The sequence below is a fragment of the Xiphophorus couchianus genome, chromosome 19, assembly GCF_001444195.1.
Source record: "Xiphophorus couchianus chromosome 19, X_couchianus-1.0, whole genome shotgun sequence".
Lineage (NCBI taxonomy): Eukaryota > Metazoa > Chordata > Actinopteri > Cyprinodontiformes > Poeciliidae > Xiphophorus > Xiphophorus couchianus.
Window position 1 is genome coordinate 2,238,599 of NC_040246.1, and position 23,249 is coordinate 2,261,847.

Genomic DNA, 23,249 nt, shown 5'->3' on the forward strand with positions numbered 1-23,249 from the left:
GAGGAGCGGACGGTCTGCACGTCTTCGCCTGAGTGTTAGCCAGTAATGGTACTCTGAGCCCTCCTGAGTGTAATCTCTGAGCTTTATCCGAGAAGAACTCTTTGTAATAATCGCTCTTGTTGCTTCCCTGTTCTCAGGTTTTTCCTCGTGACGCCGCGTGTTCTCCTTGAGAACAAAACATAACAAAACATGAGAAGACCTCGTTCTGGCTTTCTGTCTTGTCAGTACAATTAGACTGAATCAAGTTTGAAAAATGACGGTACCAAACTAAAAACATATGATAATGGAAATAACATTGATCCAGACAGTAATGTATTACATGGAACTAACAATTGCAAATATTATACAGATAAACAGTTGTGGACTCTGATATTTTTTTCACTTATTCATTTTTAATTGTTGAAGTCTTCATACCAATGTTGACAATATTAGTGAATATTTGAAATTGTTTATAAGTCACTTTCAAGTAATAACATTGTCTGTGACTTTGTTAAATGACAACAAAATGGGAAAGGTTATGTGCAGTGGGATCCTAATAAGTGATCATTTGCCTTTATTTATGGTTCGTCACAGTGAAGTAAAAAAAACTTTTAACTTTATTGTTAAAAGTTTACTGCATGTTATGTCTAACCTCATTTTAGACATAACATGCTTTATTTCTAACATGACATCAAGCATGTCAAACCGGAGTGGGGTTTATGTGAAGGATGTGAATGTGGCATATGAAACATTCTTATAGATTTATAAATCATTATATGACAAGAATTGCCCAATTTTAGCATCTTACAAAAATAAAAATATAAATGTAAAACCTTGGATGATCACAAGATTGTTAAAATCCTGCAAGAAGCAAAATAAGTTATATAAAGATTTTGTGGGCTGCATAGTGGCGCAGTTGGTAGAACTGTTGCCTTGCAGCAAGAGGAAAAGTTCGATTCCCGGCCCGGGGTCTTTCTGCATGGAGTTTGCACGTTCTCCCTGTGCATGCGTGGGTTCTGGCGACCTGTCCAGGGTGAACCCGCCTCTCGCCTGGAACGTTAGCTGGACAAACGCACCAGCAGCTCCCGACCCCAGTAGGGACGAGGGTGTAAGAAAATGGATGGATGGATGGAGATTTTGTCAAATTTCCAACTAAACCTAGGGAAATGAAATACAAGGAATACAAAAACAAATTGTTAGTTACTCGTTACAAAAAAGCAAGAGAGAGAAACGCAAGTGTTTTGATCCCACCTACTGATTAGCAAGTAGCAAGCAGGCTACCGAACAAAGTCTGTAGCCTACTTGCCTGGGCTTGTTCATCACCTCCAATAGGATACACCTGTTTCGCTTCTCCCATTAAACACAAAGCAAGTCTCGCAATCAGCAGCAGCCACATGGAGGAGGAGACGGAGACCACAACGACTGCAACTACGTCGGACACGGCTCCAGGGGAACCACCAGCTGGTGATGAGAGCCCATGGCCTTATTTAAACACAATATACTCTTTCGTGGGTGTTAAAGATTTCGTCGTAGCGCATGCAGTTTATGTTATTCCTGCCCGAAGATGTGGAAATCCTATCTTACAAAAACTCCCCGTCCAACTTGAAGAAACACATCGAGGTAACGTCTTATGAAATGGTTATAATCCTCCTGTTTCAGTAACTATAGCTTGGTCACTAGGCACTACTGTATTGTGAAATCTTGAGCATAACGTTACCTGTATAAATGAACTTTGTTTGGCATTGTTTCAGTTCCATACATGGTGTATTTAGCTTAGGCCTAATGTTGACTGTAGCAGGCTACCTAGACTCCTCTGTTCAAGGGGGGACAGAAGCCATAGCGATAGCAATTTAGACTAAATTTAACGAATATAGGAAAGGCATGCAAGTTCAAAACCATTAACATGTGCTACTCTTTAAAACTGGAAAAATTTATTAGCAGGTTTAATTTTGCCTGCACTTGGTTGTGTACATTATTTTAAGTGTATTTGACAAGTTTACCAAAATATAAAAAAAGTCATTCAAACTGCATTTGCCTTGTTTTACTTTTTACTTGTACTTTTCATTACATTACTTGAGTACATCCATTTTTACAGTAATTTCCATACTTAAGTACAAGAAGTTTCAGATACTTTAAGACTTTAACTCAAGTAACATTTCAGTCAGTGACTTGGACTTTTACCAAAGTCATATTTTGCAGAGGTACCAATACTTTTACTTGACTCTGAGATTTCAGTACTTTATACAACACTGTATTCTAATGTATATTAGTTTTATTTGAAATAAATTTATTTTGTTTGTCTTTTGTGTCATTTTGATTTGAAACCCCAGTAATTATTGGCTTAACATTTAAATCTATTTATTTAGTAAATAACACAAAGAAATTCTGGTCGTTTCTTCTTCTCTGGCTTTACAAACCAGAGAAGAAACAAGCAAAAAAAAAAAAAACATTTCTACTTTTCATATCCGTTTTTCTTTTAAATTACCAAAATGTGACATTTTTAAAATAGTTTTTACTAAAAACCTCCACCGCTTTCTGGGTTTTTCATAGATCATGTAAAGGAATATTTTTGGAGAATCTCAACAGAAACCGGAGACATTTCAGCAGAATTAAAGCAGACTTTGAATCTTCAGCTAGCATGCAGCGTTAGCAGAGCGGCACGTCACACAGCCATGCAACCGCAGCAACAAAGCTGCAACAACACACTGCTGCAACTCCTACACACTCAGGGCAAAGCAGCGCGGGCCTGACGCTACATGGGAAGCGGTGTGTGTGTGTGTGTGTGTGTGTGTGTGTGTGTGTGTTGGGGGGCAGCAGGTATAAGCTCACCTTGAGCCCTCAAGTCTCCCGTTTCTCTCAAACTCGGTTGAGACTCTGAGGCGCCGTGAGAAAATTCACACGGGGAGTCAGAGGAGAAGAAAACAACAAAACAGATTGTGGATTGTGCACAACACAAATCATTTCTCACCAATTTCAGTGAATGGAAGAGAAAAGAAAAGAGAAATAAAGTGTGTGACGGAATACGTTAGCGACGGTGTGAGCCACCACCAACACCACTGCTCAGTGACGTGAGCAGTGAGCTCACTGCTCACGTCACTGAGCAGATGAAGCGGCCGGGTTTGCAGTCAGCGTTTGCTGCCTCAAGTTAACGTTAGCTTCCAAGTCTCACTTTCTTACAATGTAATGTTATTTAATTGCATTTCACAAATTACTTCAGGAGCATAACGAGGTGCAAAGCGTTTGCTAGCATGAGCTATTTTCACAAAACCCTTCAAAGGTGAACGTCGAACGTGTTTGGAGATTTGAGGACATGAGCTAATTCAAGCGACACCGGTTTCCTTGACCGGTGGTTCCGTTTGGCCAGCAAAATAGCCGCTACAAACTCAACCCCTACCTTCTCCGAAGCTTGACTTTTTTGGTTCAAACTAGCTTCAACCAGTCTGCATTTCTACGTTAAATAAATGCCGCTTTTAATCCCGCTGGAAGTGACAGCTACTGCGTTCATGGGCAACGCACGTGGTGTTGTTTTCAACGGAAGTGTGACGTGCAACAAAAGACCCCGGATGCTTCTCTTACGTAGTCAGTCGAGAACGGCGGTGACGTAAAAATGCTAAGAAATATATTAATAGTAGCGCCATTCTATAGCGGGCTGCACAGTGGCTCAGTCCGTAAGGTTGTTGCCTTGCAGTCGGAAGGTTGTGGGTTCACTTCCCAGAACTACTGCAGGAGTTTGCATGTTCTCCCTGTGCATGCGTGGGTTTCCTCCGGGTTTCCTCCCACATTCCAAAAACATGACAACAAGGTAAGAAATTGGTCACTCCAAATTGTCCCTAGGTGTGAGTGTGTTCCCCTTAGATAGAAATGGATGAATGGAATACAAAAAATTTTTTGAATTTTTTTTTTTAAGGATTGTACATTTATGTTAATCGCCATATAGAGACGTAATAAATTCAGATGCTTTGACTCGCCAGTAAGCGCTTTGCTCTCCTCCCACAGAGCCTCCTTCCCACTTTTTTGCCAGGTGACTGTTGAGGAGTTTGTCCATGGACAAACAGCAAATAGGAGCTTTGTTGGGGGTTTTCTACGGCAAAATTAACAACAACGAATCAAAAGTTATTCAGTTCTTTTTGCTTCATTTGAAAAATATGCACAATTTGATGAATCGTTTTTTTCCCATTGTGAAACCAACTTTCTTTTAGCTAAGGCTAGGCTAACAGACATTAATGGTGTGAGAAGCTTCTTACCACAAGAAGGATCGATCAGCGATTAGTGCGTCGTTAAGCGCATCATTCAAGAGCGCATTAGTAAGCGGCTGGCGTGCAGCGCCAGCGAACAGCGAGGTGTGAACCGGAAGGAAAACATGATGTCTACCAGCTGAGGGCAAGTACACCCAAGTACACCTCGCTGCAGCAAACAGAATGGGGCGGGGACGGACCACTGTCAGTCTCATACCTTATATGGAAATGGGACTATTTCATTCCGGAAATGAAGGGGGCGCTAGTGACACTATTTCCTGTACCGATTGTGTTATAATAATTATAATAATAATAACGTGTTTTATTTGCCAACGCCTTTTAAAACACCCAAGAAGACTTTCAACATTAAAAATACAAATTAAATAGTAAAGAAATGGCTACAAAACGTGATATGTCACGTGGTATGTCTGTCACGTGGTAAGTCACTTTGTTATTTTCAAATCTTTATTAAATCTTTATTTAAAATGATATTAGTAACAAACAATCTAGAATAAGCAACAATAAGGAAACATTATGGAGATGTATTTATCTATCCTTACACCCAATCTATCTCAAACAAAAGTAATAAAACATGAATCAGATCAATATTTTGGAGACAAATGTACATTACATTAAGAGCACATTTATCCATCCATTAATTATCATGAATTATCCCTATAGTGGGGTCATGAGGGCTGCTGACCCTGGACATATCGCCTATTCGTGTTATTAGTTGAAAATGGTCTCAAAACAACAACATTGTTGGTTTTTACCACATGGGATAGTTTATCGTCTGACAATACATTCAAAGTGTTTAATCAGTTTTTGTTTTGTTGTGTTTTTTCTTCAGGCGGTGCTGCATCTGTGGGTCATGATTGTTCTTCTAACTTACACACCGGAAATGCACGGCAGCCCTGACGGAAGATAGAAGGCAACCGGAAATTTCTAGATTTTTCTGTGGCCTGCAACGTAAGGAAGCTGCTGGAAAATGGGCCCTGGGACCCGACTCTCCCTGTTTTGCACACACAATGCTACGAACTGAAGGCATTTGCTCGCTTTTCTTGTTGGTTTCTTGGGCTGATGGCCGAGAGCTGCAGTGAGTTTTAACGTGAATACAGAGTGGTTATACTGTGTTGGTTTTGTTCTCCACGTTAAACTTTCCTTCCGCTGTACTCTTAAGAGATTGTATGCAACACTATGTAAAAACAAAGGATTTTAATAAATATGCAAGAGGAGAAAACGTTGCGTTATTTCTTGGTGGTCCCTAAATTCACCCAAACCAATCGTTCTGGTTGCAGAGCTTTTGCAAAAGCATTCAGTCATTTTCACATTTTGTCTTGTTACAAATCTTTTTTTTTTTTTTGCATTTTACTGGAATTGTATGTAACAGATAAAAGCAAAGCAGCACTTAAAATGTGAAGTGGACGTATGAAAATGTCAGCGTTTCAGATGGTTGGGAAACAAATACATCATCATCATCAAATGTTAACTGTTAGGTTTATCGTTTTGGAAAACTGGGAAAAAAAGACTAAAATCAAAAAGATTCATGTACTGCATGGCTTTATGGCTTTTCTGTTTGTTTCATAACTCGGCATGGTGACTTAAAGGTTTGTAGCTTCTGTCTTGGTTCTTTGTTGACCACTGTGTAGCGGTCAACAAAGAACCAGACTTAATCATTTTATGTTTTGTTTTTTTCGGGTGTTTTTTTTTCATATTTCTCAGTCGTTGCAAAAATATTTCAGCCAAACTCTTATTGTAATAGATTATTTTGCCTGTAATGTCCGTCTCATGTCTTCATGCCGGGCAGCTGGACGGTGTTGCTGGTGAAAGCCGTCCTGACTGGCGCCGTCTCTCTCTGCTCACTCCTCCTGTTTGTCACTCTGGTTCACAGCAACTGAAGAAGCAGCAGGCCGTAAAAAAAAAACAACCTTCCACAGTCTCGACTCAAACTGGAGGAAAGGTTTTCATAAGTCAGAGTCAGAGCTGTGAAGCTTCAAAGGCCATCGGTGTTGGCTACTTGGAGTGGACCGACTTGATCCACCAACTGGTTCAGCTTCCAGTTCTTCCAGTTTGTTTCATTGGTTATGAGTCCATGAGGAAAAAGAGCGTTCTCTGGGTAACATTTCTACCCAACCTTTCAGTGAATCAGTTGAAGCTAAGGGTCGAAGGTCAACATCAGGAAACTTCTTCAGTGTGACTGGCTTGTGTTTGTTTTTAAGATGTGAATTGTGTATTTATATAACTACAAATGAATTCACACTAAAAAAACATTTCTTTTAAACCTGTTCTCCAGTTTGTGCTTTGATCAGTTATGAAGTTCTATTAAAAATGTGGGCGTTCCTTTAATATGTAACGTTTCCAAAAATGATTATGGTTCAAATAAAAAGACTCCAGAAATAACTGATTGAAAGAAGAACATTTTATTCAACTCAAGAGTTACAGCACTGATGAATTTTGTGTTATGGAGCATTAATAATGAAAACAACGACAAATAGAAAACAAATCTGCCTTCTAACTATTTATTCTGACGTTTTGTTTTGGCTCTTGAATAATCAGAATCTCGTCTCCAGCCAGGCACCAGAAACCTCGCTGTCCGCTTCTCGAGTCATTGATGTTTTGATTGACAGGAGAGTCGAGCTGAGGAAACAGAAGAACAAATTTGAGAAACGCCGAGTCCAACGCACGTCATTAAATGCTGAAACTTTTCTGAGATGTCTCAGTAGCTTCAGTTTCTGCTCACCTACCTGTTACATCCAGAGTAATGGTGCCAGGTGAGGTCCATCTCCCCAGCGGTCGGTCTGCCTCAAACCTGTCACAACGGGGGGGAATTGAATGAGAATTGTTTACTGCACTGTATGTATAAAAGTGTTTTAGCGTTGCTCACTGTAAATAAACTTTTTGCACGTTAAAATTTGTTTATTTTTTTGCTTATATGATCTAACAGGAAGGAAAACCAAGGTTTCAATTCTTGAATAATTAAGAAAATAATCTCAACTATAGAATGGCTGAAAAGTTAAGGTTGTAAAAAATGTATTTAGTACCAGCAGATGGTGTGTAAACCTGGGGCCACTGGATCGTCTGCCTTTTTTGGCAGGCAGAGTATTTTTGTTTTAGTCCTCAGTCCTCTCTGTCTTCTCTCGCCTGATTGGTCCAGTGATGCTGGCGAATCATCACATGATCAGACACACATTCCTTAATCTCTGTCTAAATCACGGATTATTGGAAGAGACTTTCTGATCAAAGTCATCATCATGTCCTCACCTTTCCCACAAGCTGTTACAACCAGTAGATCAGCAGGTGGAGCAGGTCTTCTTCTGATTTAATTGTTGGTCAACTCCAGTCATCACATGAGTTCACAGAGAAATGAAATAAAGAGAGAAGATAAAGTTAAGGAGGAAAATATGCATGAACAGCAGACAGCTTCTAACTTTCAGCTCAGCTCTCTGCAACTATATTTGAAATGATTAGTTATGCTGTGTACATAGAAATGTTCTTACTTTTTATTTCAACTGGGTTCTCTTATCTTCCTCCACCTGACTGGTGGTGCTGAAGGCGGAGGATTCCAGGCGGAGGAGATCCAACCTGGGACGATCAGACATTATTGATCTGCATAATCTGAATCTAACAGATGACTGAATCAGACCTTCTGATCAAGTCATAATCATGACCTCACCATTTATAAAATCTACTAGAACCAGTAGATCAGCAGGTCCTCTGCTGTATTCCTGATCCTCCTTCCATCAACACAAAGCTCTGCTGTTATGAAAGGACTCAGTAAAAAAACACACACACAAAACAAAAATGTCAGTGAGGAGAAAGTACAGCAGGAAATAGATTTGAATATTAACCTCGACGTTCTGTGTGTTGAACATTTTTTGTTGTGTAAAAGTAAATGTTCTTACTTTTTTTGTCAACTGGGTTCTCTTATCTTCCTCCACCTGACTGGTGGTGTTGAAGGTGGAGGATTACAGGCGGCGCTGGTCTTCTGCTTTAATTGTTGGTCAACTCATGTCATGTGACATGAGTTGATGTAGAAATGAAATCCAGAGAAAAGACAACAGGGTTAACAAATAGAATATATGTGGACAGAAAGAAGAACAATTTTGAAATTTGAGCTCAATTTCATCCATATTTAAAATGAAAATAAGTTTTCTTACTTTTTTTGTCAACTGGGTTCTCTTATCTTCCTCCACCTGACTGGTGGTGCTGAAGGTGGAGGATTACAGGCGGAGGAGATCCAACCTGGGATGATCAGAGAATCAGAAATCTGAGAAGTCTGAACTTGGGTCGGGTATTTTTTTAATGTCTATTCTTCTTTTGTGATTTTTCTGTGTTGTAACACATGAACATGCTATTGGCCATATAAACTATTTGTTTCATGAGATTAATAGTTTATCTACATAAAACTTTACTCCACATGCTCTCCATTTCCTTTCCTCTGATCCTGTTCTCTAGTGTCTCTCTGAATAAAAGCTCATAATTAAATCCTTCAATCATAAATTATGTCTATGTTCTCCTTTGTCTTCTAATTTCTTATTGTCCTGATGCTTTAATTTGGTTTCTGATACAACGTATTGTCAGGCAAGCATTCCTTACTTAATGTAAATTTTAACTCTATGTGGTTGAGCACTTTGTAAATTACTAATAACTTCTACTTCTATTTTTATTTAGTAAAGCTGATGGTCCCCACCACCAGCAGGAGGCAAGCAGTATCATGTGAATGTGGAAAAACTTACAAGCAGTGTGAAAAACAAGGGGTCCAGAAGGACAGGAACCACATGGACGACGACGAAAGGATCCAGCGATGAGCAGCTAAAACCTGAAAGATTAAAACCTTGGAGAGTGGATTAGCGGAGGAACAGAATAGAATAATTTACTATAGCGGAGAGCACCGCGTGGGGAAGAACCGCTATTTCACCCTGAAACATGGGGAAGATGAGAGGAAGACACAAAGACGAAGAAAACTCCGGTGCAAGGCGCTACCTAAGGCTTCCCGAGTCCTGCCAGAATCCTCAACATCCAAAATGCTACATCTAGCAGCGGGATAAAGAAAAGCCCCGGTGCAAGGCGCTACCTAAGGCTTCCACAGGCTTGCTAGAAATCCATTGGCTTTAATAAAACAAAACAAAAAAAAAAACAGAGAAATGATGATATGTCCTAATGTGACTTCCCACATAAGTCCTCAGTTTTTACGGATCCCAATCTAATCAGAGTCACTTGAAACGTAGCGAGGTCTAAACCACACGTGTCTGGAACTCGCTCTTGCTGTAGTTCCACCAGATGTTGAAGGTGTCGGTTCCTCTTCTATGTCCTTTTCAGTCTCCATCCGGAAACGGAAGTCAGGGGATGACAAAGTTGGATTTTCACGGTGTGTTGATGGTGAAGGACTGAAAACGCGGGGTGACAAAACGGGATCTTCACAGTGCGTCGATGGTGAGGGACTGACGTCAGGGGATGAGAGAAAAAGATCCTCTTGCATCGTCCCTCATGAGGGACTGAGGACAGGGGATGACAAAACAGGACGTTTACGTGGCATTCTATACGAGGGACTGAGGACGGGGGATGACAGACCGGGATCCCCACACGACGTCCTTGGTGAGGGACTGAGGATAGGGGATAACAAAACAGGACGTTTACGTGGCATTCTATACGAGGGACTGAGGACATGGGATGACAGACCGGGATCCCCACACGACGTCCTTGGTGAGGGACTGAGGACAGGGGATGACAGACCAGGATCCTCACACGCTGTCCTTGGTGAGGGACTGAGGATAGGGGATAACAAAACAGGAAGTTTATCCGCCATTCTATACGAGGGACTGAGGACGGGGGATGACAAACCAGGATCCCCACACGCTGTCCTTGGTGAGGGACTGAGGATAGGAGATAACAGAATAGGATCTTCATGGTCTGTCTTTCGGTATGGAATGAACAGAGGGGTTGACGGAATGGGCTCGTCCTCCCATTCTTTACCATATCTCCATGCCATCCTTCTGCCGATACTTTGAAGGACCTCGTCCCAAATGGGATCTTCATTATACTACTGTGCCGTCTTGGCTGGGAGCTCCTCTTCAGCAACAGTGTCTCTAGTCCTCTTGGCTGGGGGCTCCTCTTCAGCAACACTGTCCCTGGTCCTCTTGGAGGGGAGCACATCTTCAGTTTGATTCTCCCTGGTCTTCTTGGCAGAGGGCTCCTGTCTAGCATCATCACTATTCCTGGTCCTCTTGGCTGGGAGTTTCACTTCAGTAACACTGTCCCTGGTCTTCTTGGCAGGGAGCTCCTTTTCAGCAAGAGTGTCCTTACTCCTCTTGGCTGGGGGCTCCTCTTTAGCAACAGTGTCCCTGGTCCTCTTTCCTGGGGGCTGCTCTTCAGCATCATTGTCCTTTGTCCTCTTTCCGTTTATGCCAGTCACAGATGTCGCATGAGTCACGTCCTCTTTCGAACCTACCCGATCGCTAGGCTTGGATGGTGTGTCATCCTCCTTCGCATCAACCACCTTCTTTGGAATTCTAATGGCGCGGCAAAAAGTCACTAAATTTCTCCAACCTGCCAGAGGTTGTGGCGAGGCACTGATACGAATGGAGTCCTCTGGACGCAAAATGGGCTTTTCCGGTTTGTCAAAGCTGGAAGGAAGCGCTGTACCAGAACTAAGCTTTAATGGTGGGTTGTCCTCCTTCGCAGCATCCACCTTCTGTGTAATGCTCCTGGTGCGGCCAGAAGTCAAAGAAGCCCCATCCTCTTCCAAACCTACCTGATGGTGTTGCGAGGTGCCAATAGGTCTGGAGTTCTCTGGACGCAAAATGGGCTCTTCCTGTTTGTCAAGTCCAGACGTGAATTCAAGTGAAGTAGAAGGAGCCGTGTCTTCTTCAGGCTTCTCAGCTACCCCAATGTCTTTTATGTATTTGAAATTTGGGGGAAGAATCTCAAGAATCTCAGAGCGCAGCGACGCAGCACTGCCACGGTCCACAGCGGAGTTCAGCTGATCAAGCTTCGAATTGAGAAGTTTCAATGACTGTTCAAGCACTCCTATGCCCCACAGGAATTTAATGTTTGGTGCAAGGACCTGGACAATCCGAAGTCTGGAATAAAAGTCATCCTGGTCTTCATTATTAGCCTCGTCTTCACTGGAGCTGGTAGTAGAGCTACCGCTGGAGCTAGTAGTAGAGCTACCACTGGAGCTAGTAGTAGAGCTACCACTGGAGCTAGTAGTAGAGCTACCACTGGAGCTGATAGTACAGGCATTACCTACCTCATCTTCACTGGATGTGGTAGTAGAGCTACCGCTATAGCTGATAGCACTGCTACCACTGGAGCTGGTAGCACAGTCCACAGACTGCGGAGGTGAACTACACCTCAACCCCTCTCCGTAGTCTTCAGAAACCATGTCGGTTTCATTTGACCACACCTTACCGTGTTCCTTACCATTGTCTGGAAGTCCCTCCAACTTTGGGGATCCATCTGCTGGAAGCGCCATGGTCTGAGCTGCAAAGGAAAAAACAAAGCAAAAAAAGCTATAATTCAGAATCTAGACCTTCACAAAAGTCCAAAGCAATGTTTTGAGGGAACTAAAATACCAACAATACAATAACCCAGGTTTGTGAATGTGTTTGTTTTTCTTGAATATATTTAATTAACAATATTATTGCTATGCCATTGTATTTGATTATACAATAAAGACGGGAATTAAGAGATAAAACAAATATAGCTTATCTTTAGTCACAAAAAAACAGCAAAAAATACAATTTTACATAAAAACCAGAACACACTCTAAAACTCAATGATCAAACATGTATGGAGCATCGCCACTCAGACAAACGAACTTGCAGCTTCATCTTGGTACCAATCAATCATTAAAGACAACAAATCAAATTTAGACTTATTGGCAATTCATCCCTAACCATAAACTATTAAACATTTGGAAACATAAATTAAAGAGCTATACACTGTGTTTAGAATGTCTCAATAGCTACTGAAACACCTGTAATCTTAGACTGTGCCATAAGTGTGAATGAAATAAGACTGCAACAAGTTACTCAGTTTACCTTTATATAACAACCCATCCTCACAAATCTTTGATGCTCAGGTACATTTGATCATTCTTAACAATAGCCAGGGATGAGATATGTGATCCATTCATAATTATTACACTTAAATCACTGCTTACACAACTTTAATACTTTAAAAGTATCAAAGTTTAGAAATATATGTTTCCAATTGCATTTGTAAATTACCAAAATGTTAATTCTAGTTAATCAAACTAAATTCCTTTGAGCTCCACAATTTTTCACAATCACAAAGACAGCAAGTCTGACACCCCATCAGTACTACCTTCATACTCCCACATATAGCCAACAGCAGAAATGTAAACCTGTAAAATTAATTAAGTTTAAAGACTGGGGATCTAAATAAACAGGCCGACATAAGTGGCCTTTCCTCCGTTTCCAGGGGCTCCCTCCTACAAAAATAAAACTGTTTATTTGGTTAAGAAATCCATATCCAGTGTTAAAATGGCCATTATATTTTGTCTGGAGATAAGCCAGACAAAATCATTAAAATAATAATCTGCATCCCTTATGTGTGCATGATGCCTCAAAGTCTTATTGTCTATACACGATTCATTGCCTACTAATGTTCTATCATTAACAAACACAAACACACACTTATAATGCTTATTACTGGGGCAACAGTGGTAGGAGTTTGCCCTGCAATGGTCCGCCTCTGTCGTTGTGTCCTTGAGCAAGACACTTCTCCCACCTTTAGCTGGAGTTTATTGCTGGCACGATATAACATCTGTGGCTACAATCCATTAGCTTAATATCATCAGTGTGTGAACGTGTGCATGAATGGAAATTTTATGCAAAGCGTCTTCGAGTGTCCTAATAAACCGCTAGTCTGATGTGATTACCATGGAAACCAAGTATGTTTGTTAGGGAATTTTTCAAAAAAACAAAAGTAAAGGCCAAGAATTGGACAGAAATCTTATTGTTTGTTTTTTTTTTCAAACCAGCATAACATTTTTTCTCAAACACTAGTGTTCATATCCCAGACATTTATCCATAAATGTCAATAAGCTCACACATAAGTCACAAAACAATTTAAATTAACTCACAAATTTGTTTCACCCCACAAATGCAAGAGACCTATTAAAGCTATATGCTTTAAAGAAGTCATCAAAATTTCAAAGAATTGGACACCAAAGTCATCAAACCTGATACTCTTAGATTAAATATCATCATTTTTGTTTTTTCAAATCAATTCATGTTTCCTGGCTATGCTAAAAATAATAACAATAATAAAAAACAGATCAACATGTCCGTTTCTTGAAAAAATAATGAAATTAAACAATTAAAGTATAGACTATTATAAAGGTAAATACTATTTTTTTGAATGTGTTTTAAAAATAATGTTAAATATTTAACGTATTTCACTTAGCGTATCCATGGAAACTGAGTGTTTATCATGCCATTTTTCAAAAAATAACGGTCAAAACCTAATGTTAAATATTTAACGTATTTCACTTAGCGTATCCATGGAAACTGAGTGTTTATAATGGCATTTTTCAAAAAATAACGGTCAAAACCCATGCTAATTTTCCAGAAATTTAACATTAATTTAACTGATTTGACTATAATTAAGTAAAATACATATATTTATTAAATCACTACACCACAGTTTAACATTCCTGACATTTCCAGCGAAATTCAGTTCAGAAAAAGCCTCATTAGTTAAGAACGATCTATGCTAGCAAAGAATGCTACTAGACTTTTTTTTCTACAGCAGTCAGTATTTCTTTAAAACACACACACACACAAAATAAACTAAACAAGTCACTAATGTCTTAGTAATAACTTGCTTTCGTTTATTAAAAAATAAAAGAGCAATTTTAACCTTCCAGCTGGTCACCCTGTTGGTGCTTCTCCTGGCCAGGAACCGTCTTTCGCAGGTTTCTTATCCACGGGCTTCTTCAGCAAGTGCGTATTTCAGCAAGCGCTTCTTTAACAAGTTTTGCACAGCAGACTTTTCAACAAGCTCAAACCTTCCGAGGCTGTAAAGGCTCCTTCAGGCGTCTCTCTCAAAAGTCCCGTCGCAAAGGGGAAAGAACTCAGAAGGTCAGCGTCATTTATAGGCTTGAGGACGCTAACGTCGTTTCCATGACATTCATTGACGAACGCACGCACTGGTGCGTCAGAGAAATCGGACTACAAATAATGCAGGTAAAGCAAGTATCGCGTTGTCTTGTTCATCACTCCGTATGCTGCCACCTACTGGCCAACCAGTCTAAGTTCACAATGACATTTTTAAAACTTACACGACTGATGTGACATAATATTTCTGCTTTCATTATTAACTATGTCAGTTTCGGACCTTCAAATGGGGAAAACTTCTCTCTGTCGTAAAGCATGGTTTGGAAGAAAAATTCAAAATTCAATTCAAAAATACTTTATTGATCCAAAACAGGGGTCACCAACACGGTGCCCATGGGAACCCGGTTGCTAACGTAGTCAGTCGAGAACGGCGGTGACGTCAAAATGCTAAGAGATATATTAATAGTAGCGCCATTCTATAGCGGGCTGCACAGTGGCTCAGTCCGTAAGGTTGTTGCCTTGCAGTCACAAGGTTGTGGGTTCGCTTCCCAGAACTACTGCAGGAGTTTGCATGTTCTCCCTGTGCATGCGTGGGTTTCCTCCGGGTACTCCGGTTTCCTCCCACATTCCAAAAACATGACAACAAGGTAAGAGTTCATTGGTCACTCCAAATTGTCCCTAGGTGTGAGTGTGTTCCCCTTAGACAGAAATGGATGAATGGAAAATAAAACTTTTTTTAATGATTTATGTTAATCGCCATATAGAGACGTAATAAATTCAGATGCTTTGACTCGCCAGTAAGCGCTTTGCTCTCCTCCCACAGAGCCTCCTTCCCAGTTTTTTGCCAGGTGACTGTTGAGGAGTTTGTCCATGGACAAACAGCAAATAGGAGCTTTGTTGGGGGGTTTTCTACGGCAAAATTAATAACAACGAATCAAAAGTTATTCAGTTCTTTTTGCTTGATTTGAAAAATATGCACAATTTGATGAATCGTTTTTTTCCCATTGTGAAACCAACTTTTTTTTAGCTAAGGCTAGGCTAACAGACACTTAGGGTGTGAGAAGCTTCTTACCACAAGAAGGATCGATCAGCGATTAGTGCGTCGTTAAGCGCATCATTCAAGAGCGCATTAGTAAGCGGCTGGCGTGCAGCGCCAGCAAACAGCGAGGTGTGAACCGGAAGGAAAACATGATGTCTACCAGCTGAGGGCAAGTACACCCAAGTACACCTCGCTGCAGCCGCTGCAGCAAACAGAAAGGGGCGGGGACGGACCACTGTCAGTCTCACACCTTATATGGAAATGTGACTATTTCATTCCGGAAATGAAGGGGGCGCTAGTGACACTATTTCCTGTACCGACCTTGTTATAATAATTATACTAATAATAACGTATTTTTGATTTGCCAAAACGTGATATGTCACGTGGTATGTCTGTCACGTGGTAAGTCACTTTTTTATTTTCAAATCTTTATTTAAAATTATATTAGTAACAAACAATCTAGAATAAGCAACAATAAGGAAACATTATGGAGATGTATTTATCTATCCTTACACCCAATCTATCTCAAACAAAAGTAATAAAACATGAATCAAATCAATATTTTGGAGACAAATGTACATTACATTAAGAGCACATTTATCCATCCATTAATTATCATGAATTATCCCTATAGTTGGGTCATGAGGGCTGCTGACCCTGGACATATCGCCTGTCCATCGCAGATTAAGAAAACAGATATAAACAAATGAAGCTCAAATAATATATTTTGATGTTGTGAATGGTCCTCTTAAAATAAATATGTTACAATCTAAACTATAATAGCCTTTGGCTTATAAAATAAGAACTTGATGGAAAAGAGGTTTGGTCTGTAAAACATTTAGTCAACAATTTTGGCCAACTTAGTACGTCCAATCACAGCGCACTTTTGTTGCTTATTTGCCAAATATTTTTCTTATTATTCACATTATGAATATAATTTACAAACAAAACAAAGGACTTCTGAACTTCTAACAAGTGCCATTCTGAAAACTAGAATATTTTTGGTTGCAGGTGACCTGGCTCAACTATTATCATTGTTTACCATAATGTCTCATTGGAAACTTTTGCTATAAGGACTCCAGTTCAACCAGTAAACTGATTGGTGTCCCACTATTCCATTTAGAAATTCCATATCAATTCTACCAATTGCAATCGATTCATAAAATAAAGACCTTAAATATCCAATTGTTGCAAAACCCAAAGGGATTAATTTAAAACTTTAAATGTAGCTTCAACCTGGAAAGACTCACACAGAAAGTAGGTTTTAGAAAGTTTATTTGACAAGAAATAATCTTTGGGGCTCGGACCCCGGCAGTAGACGCTGCGCTGGTAACTGCCAGAGAAAATGATCTTTTTTCTATATGAAAACCTTTTTGAATAAAGTCACTGGTTACATAAATTAAACCAATGTGTAAATTCTAACTATAAATGTCTTCATCTCACCTGCTCAGCCAATCACCTGATCATGTGTCTCCATCCCAGCCTAGCGGCGCCGGGCTCATCTCTCTTCATAAAGTCAGGATACCTTTAATCTTATGTTTGTATTATGACTTTGTAACTGAACAATATGTTTCTGTATGTGCTTACTTTATTACAAAAAAACCCAACGGTTGATTCTGTTAAAACATAAACAACTTGGCTGTATGTCAGGTTTGTAAAGAAAATTTGTATTGATTCCAGTCATTGTTCTAAAAGTATAGGAAACATTGTATTTACACAAATAAAATATTGCAAGTTATTAGCTTTGCTTGCATTTCAAATTTTTAAAACAAGGTTATCCTATTGTTAAACAACGCTGTTACAATATATTTACAACTACTTTATTGGTTCTACTCTCTCCAACAAATTACAGCCACAATGTAACTTTGTGTGGAAACGCCACCATTTCTATGAAAACTGAATAATGTAAATCAACTGAGCTACAACAAAAGGAAACATTCAAAAATGTAAATAATATTGAAAGAACACATTATTAAAAAGGATGACTGCACAAGTCAAAAGGCAAATATTCTTTAGCAGAAATGATTTAAAATGGCATGTCACAAAAAAAAACGAACAATGTGTGACAACTGAAATGTGTGAAAGACTGTGGAAAGCAACTAATATTCTCCTTGCATTCAGTATTGACAGTCAGTGCAGTGTCCAGGTCGGCCATCACAGTAGTAACCAGGGTACTCTCCTCGTCTTCCATTGCCGGTGAAGCCCACAGTCTTTATATTACCGGTGGCAGGAAAAACACGTTACAACTGCAAAAGGAATCCGGTTTTCTGCCTTGAATGTTTTTGAAAATTTTCCCCAGTTGATCTCACCGTTTAATGAAAAATCGATTTCATGTAGTTGAAATCTAATTTCACATGTTTTAGGTGAAAAAAGTCAAAGGTCCTTACCATCCAGCCAAGCAAAGTGAGTCTTCTTCCTGAAAACTGGACGACCTTCGTCGCATGTCTTCCACCCTCCTTCCTGTCTGCCTACTGTCAAAAAAATACGAGCCATTAGCGCCGCAAAAACTCTTTGGAGAGAGAAAAAACAAAATAAAAGAAATTTTGCATATGTTTCTCCTTTGAAATGATACATTTCATAATTTTATTCTTAAATTACCCTCCATAAATAAAAATCTTTAGGCAGAAAAAAGGGAAATAAAGACAATCCCGCTATAAATAAATACAAAAAAGACATTTCCAGCAAAACACATCCATAAAGATCTGCGTACAAAATATAAAAGAAAAAATGTAAGTTATGTGAACAATATACAGTGTCACTAAAATCTGTTTTATATAAATAAATTCACCTCCTCAATGCTGAGGCATAGGGCATCAGAATGAAGTCACAGATACACCTGGATAAACTCAGGTATACAGCCAGTCTACAAATTACTCAGCTGCTTTTTATCAATTATTTCATATAAATGTTTTGTTTACTTCATTTTTTCTACAGCAGGAGAAGTTGTGCCAAAAAAACGGAACAGACTAAATTTCAAAAATTTTTAAAAACTTTTTTTTGGTTTTTTAATAAAAATTTGTGGGAAAAAACAACAACAAAAAAACCCCAGTCCACAAGCATCCTCATTCCAAACACGATCGCTTTCATTTTCATCACTTGGTTCATGTTCACATTACTTATTGACTGTATCGAAGAATATCAAATATATTTTGATTTTAACTGAAGATGTGACATTATACAATATATAATACACGATGAAATTAAATGACTTAAATCTTATTGTACAGTCATGGCCAAATGTTTTGAGAATGATTCAAATGTTAATATTTACAAAGTCTACTGCTTCAGTTTTTATAACGGCAATTTGCATATACTCCAGAATGTTATAAAGAGTGATCAGCATGACAGCAATTAATTGCAAAGTCAATATTTGCCTAGAAAATGAACTTTATCCCCCAAAACACATTTCAACTTCATTGCAGCCCTGCCTTAAAAGGACCAGCTAACATCGTTTCAGTGATTGCTCCATTAACACAGGTGTGGGTGGTGATGAGGACAGGGCTGGAGATCAATCTGTCATGATTAAGTAAGAATGACACCACTGGACACTTTAAAAAGAGGCTGGTGCTTGGCATCATTGTTTCTCTTCTGTGAACCATGGTTACCTCGAAAGAAACACATGCAGTCATCATTGCACTGCACAAAAATGGCCTAACAGGAAAGAGAATCGCAGCTAGAAATATTGCACCTCAGTCAACAATCTATTGCATCATCAAGAACTTCAAGGAGAGAGGTTCCATTGTTGCCAAAAAGGCTCCCAGGCGCCCAAGAAAGACCAGCAAGCGCCAGGACCGTCTCTTAAAAGTGTTTCAGCTGCGGGATCGGGCTACCAGCAGTGCAGAGCTTGCTCAGGAATGGCAGCAGGCAGGTGTGAGTGCATCTGCACGCACTGTGAGGCGGAGACTCTTGGAGCAAGGCCTGGTCTCAAGGAGGGCAGCAAAGAAGCCACTTCTCTCCAGGAAAAACATCAGGGACAGACTGATATTCTGCAAAAGGTACAGGGAGTGGACTGCTGAGGACTGGGGTAAAGTCATTTTCTCTGATGAATCCCCTTTCCGATTGTTTGGGACATCTGGAAAACAGCTTGTTCGGAGAAGACGAGGTGAGCGCTACCACCAGTCTTGTCTCATGCCAACTGTAAAGCATCCTGAAACCATTCATGTGTGGGGTTGCTTCTCAGCCAAGGGAGTCGGCTCTCTCACAGTCTTACCTAAAAACACAGCCATGAATAAAGAATGGTACCAGAATGTCCTCCGAGAGCAACTTCTCCCAACCGTTCAAGAGCAGTTTGGTGATGAACAACGCCTTTTCCAGCATGATGGAGCACCTTGCCACAAAGCAAAGGTGATATCTAACTGGCTCAGGGAACAAAACATAGAGATTTTGGGTCCATGGCCTGGAAACTCCCCTGATCTTAATCCCATTGAAAACTTGTGGTCAATCATCAAGAGACGGATGGACAAACAAAAACCTAGGAATTCTGATAAAATGCAAGCATTGACTGTGCAAGAATGGACTGCTATCAGTCAGGATTTGGTCCAGAAATTGATTGAGAGCATGCCAGGGAGAATTGCAGAGGTCCTGAAGAAGAGGGGTCAACACTGCAAATATTGACTTGCTGCATTAACTCATTCTAACTGTCATTAAAAGCTTTTGTTACTCATAATATGATTGCAATTGTATTTCTGTATGTGATGACAACATCTGACATACACACATGAAACCCAGAAGGCAGCAGATCATGTGAAAATATAATATTTGTGTCATTCTCAATACTTTTGGCCATGACTGTATAGACTAGGTCATCAAATCAGTCTGTGAACTGCGTTGCCTGTAGGGATTTTTAATGTCCAGCAGGTGTCAGTATTCAGTGACACAGTATTGACGCGGTATCAATACAGTTTTGCTTTGGGTCAAAACGATACATGACGCCTCATTTACCCATCACTAACATAAACATCTTCATACCTGACAATTGGAAATTAAAAACATATTTCTGATAGGAAATGACAACAACATCTCAAAAGATAATGTAAGAATTTCAAAGTAACTAAACTACTTAACATTTCTCAATAATCAATTAAAAAAATATTGACTGACTTTAAAGCAGTCAAACTTTTTAAATCTATTTTTATTCCTGATTAGCTCTTTCCATGTTTCCTCATGTAGCAGAAGCTCCACGTCTTCTTACTAATTTATAAGATCAAAGGGATTCCTTCAAAACATGTATTTTACATAACAGTATAAAATCTTTCTGTAACTTCAGTATTCTAATGTATATTAGTTTTATTTGAAATAAATCTATTTTGTCTTTTGTGTCATTTTGATTTGAAACCCCAGTAATTATTGGCTTAACATTTAAATCTATTTATTTAGTAAATAACACAAAGAAATTCTGGTCGTTTCTTCTTCTCTGGCTTTACAAACCAGAGAAGAAACAAGCAAAAAAACCAAACAAAAAACATTTCTACTTTTCATATCCGTTTTTCTTTTAAATTACCAAAATGTGACATTTTAAAATAGTTTTTACTAAAAGCCTCCACCGCTTTCTGGGTTTTTCATAGATCATGTAAAGGAATATTTTTGGAGAATCTCAACAGAAACCGGAGACATTTCAGCAGAATTAAAGCAGACTTTGAATCTTCAGCTAGCATGCAGCGTTAGCAGAGCGGCACGTCACACAGCCATGCAACCGCAGCAACAAAGCTGCAACAACACACTGCTGCAACTCCTACACACTCAGGGCAAAGCAGCGCGGGCCTGACGCTACATGGGAAGCGGTGTGTGTGTGTGTGTGTGTGTGTGTGTGTGTGTGTTGGGGGGCAGCAGGTATAAGCTCACCTTGAGCCCTCAAGTCTCCCGTTTCTCTCAAACTCGGTTGAGACTCTGAGGCGCCGTGAGAAAATTCACACGGGGAGTCAGAGGAGAAGAAAACAACAAAACAGATTGTGGATTGTGCACAACACAAATCATTTCTCACCAATTTCAGTGAATGGAAGAGAAAAGAAAAGAGAAATAAAGTGTGTGACGGAATACGTTAGCGACGGTGTGAGCCACCACCAACACCACTGCTCAGTGACGTGAGCAGTGAGCTCACTGCTCACGTCACTGAGCAGATGAAGCGGCCGGGTTTGCAGTCAGCGTTTGCTGCCTCAAGTTAACGTTAGCTTCCAAGTCTCACTTTCTTACAATGTAATGTTATTTAATTGCATTTCACAAATTACTTCAGGAGCATAACGAGGTGCAAAGCGTTTGCTAGCATGAGCTATTTTCACAAAACCCTTCAAAGGTGAACGTCGAACGTGTTTGGAGATTTGAGGACATGAGCTAATTCAAGCGACACCGGTTTCCTTGACCGGTGGTTCCGTTTGGCAAGCAAAATAGCCGCTACAAACTCAACCCCTACCTTCTCCGAAGCTTGACTTTTTTGGTTCAAACTAGCTTCAACCAGTCTGCATTTCTACGTTAAATAAATGCCGCTTTTAATCCCGCTGGAAGTGACAGCTACTGCGTTCATGGGCAACGCACGTGGTGTTGTTTTCAACGGAAGTGTGACGTGCGACAAAAGACCCCGGATGCTTCTCTTACGTAGTCAGTCGAGAACGGCGGTGACGTAAAAATGCTAAGAGATATATTAATAGTAGCGCCATTCTATAGCGGGCTGCACAGTGGCTCAGTCCGTAAGGTTGTTGCCTTGCAGTCGGAAGGTTGTGGGTTCACTTCCCAGAACTACTGCAGGAGTTTGCATGTTCTCCCTGTGCATGCGTGGGTTTCCTCCGGGTTTCCTCCCACATTCCAAAAACATGACAACAAGGTAAGAAATTGGTCACTCCAAATTGTCCCTAGGTGTGAGTGTGTTCCCCTTAGATAGAAATGGATGAATGGAATACAAAAAATTTTTTGAATTTTTTTTTTTAAGGATTGTACATTTATGTTAATCGCCATATAGAGACGTAATAAATTCAGATGCTTTCACTCGCCAGTAAGCGCTTTGCTCTCCTCCCACAGAGCCTCCTTCCCAGTTTTTTGCCAGGTGACTGTTGAGGAGTTTGTCCATGGACAAACAGCAAATAGGAGCTTTGTTGGGGGTTTTCTACGGCAAAATTAACAACAACGAATCAAAAGTTATTCAGTTCTTTTTGCTTCATTTGAAAAATATGCACAATTTGATGAATCGTTTTTTTCCCATTGTGAAACCAACTTTCTTTTAGCTAAGGCTAGGCTAACAGACATTAATGGTGTGAGAAGCTTCTTACCACAAGAAGGATCGATCAGCGATTAGTGCGTCGTTAAGCGCATCATTCAAGAGCGCATTAGTACGCGGCTGGCGTGCAGCGCCAGCAAACAGCGAGGTGTGAACCGGAAGGAAAACATGATGTCTACCAGGTGAGGGCAAGTACACCCAAGTACACCTCGCTGCAGCAAACAGAATGGGGCGGGGACGGACCACTGTCAGTCTCATACCTTATATGGAAATGGGACTATTTCATTCCGGAAATGAAGGGGGCGCTAGTGACACTATTTCCTGTACCGATTGTGTTATAATAATTATAATAATAATAACGTGTTTTATTTGCCAACGCCTTTTAAAACACCCAAGAAGACTTTCAACATTAAAAATACAAATTAAATAGTAAAGAAATGGCTACAAAACGTGATATGTCACGTGGTATGTCTGTCACGTGGTAAGTCACTTTGTTATTTTCAAATCTTTATTAAATCTTTATTTAAAATGATATTAGTAACAAACAATCTAGAATAAGCAACAATAAGGAAACATTATGGAGATGTATTTATCTATCCTTACACCCAATCTATCTCAAACAAAAGTAATAAAACATGAATCAGATCAATATTTTGGAGACAAATGTACATTACATTAAGAGCACATTTATCCATCCATTAATTATC

At 39.8% G+C, this 23,249-nt stretch overlaps 2 long non-coding RNA genes across 3 annotated transcripts; both read right to left on the reverse strand.

Annotated features, from left to right (window-relative positions):
* Positions 1–2,620: 2,620 nt before the first annotated feature.
* LOC114134645 (uncharacterized) lies at positions 2,621–22,318 on the reverse strand. Its single transcript, XR_003593431.1, has 2 exons — positions 21,180–22,318; positions 2,621–2,853 (listed from the first exon to the last, which is right to left on the reverse strand). It is a non-coding gene; the product is annotated as an uncharacterized LOC114134645 (long non-coding RNA).
* LOC114134639 (uncharacterized) lies at positions 6,619–8,015 on the reverse strand. 2 transcript variants are annotated; one of them, XR_003593422.1, is made up of 5 exons: positions 7,888–8,015; positions 7,476–7,796; positions 7,256–7,373; positions 6,955–7,023; positions 6,619–6,851 (listed from the first exon to the last, which is right to left on the reverse strand). It is a non-coding gene; the product is annotated as an uncharacterized LOC114134639 (long non-coding RNA). The 2 variants fall into 2 exon arrangements; XR_003593421.1 differs by having other exon boundaries at positions 6,959–7,023; positions 7,888–8,014.
* Positions 22,319–23,249: the final 931 nt, after the last annotated feature.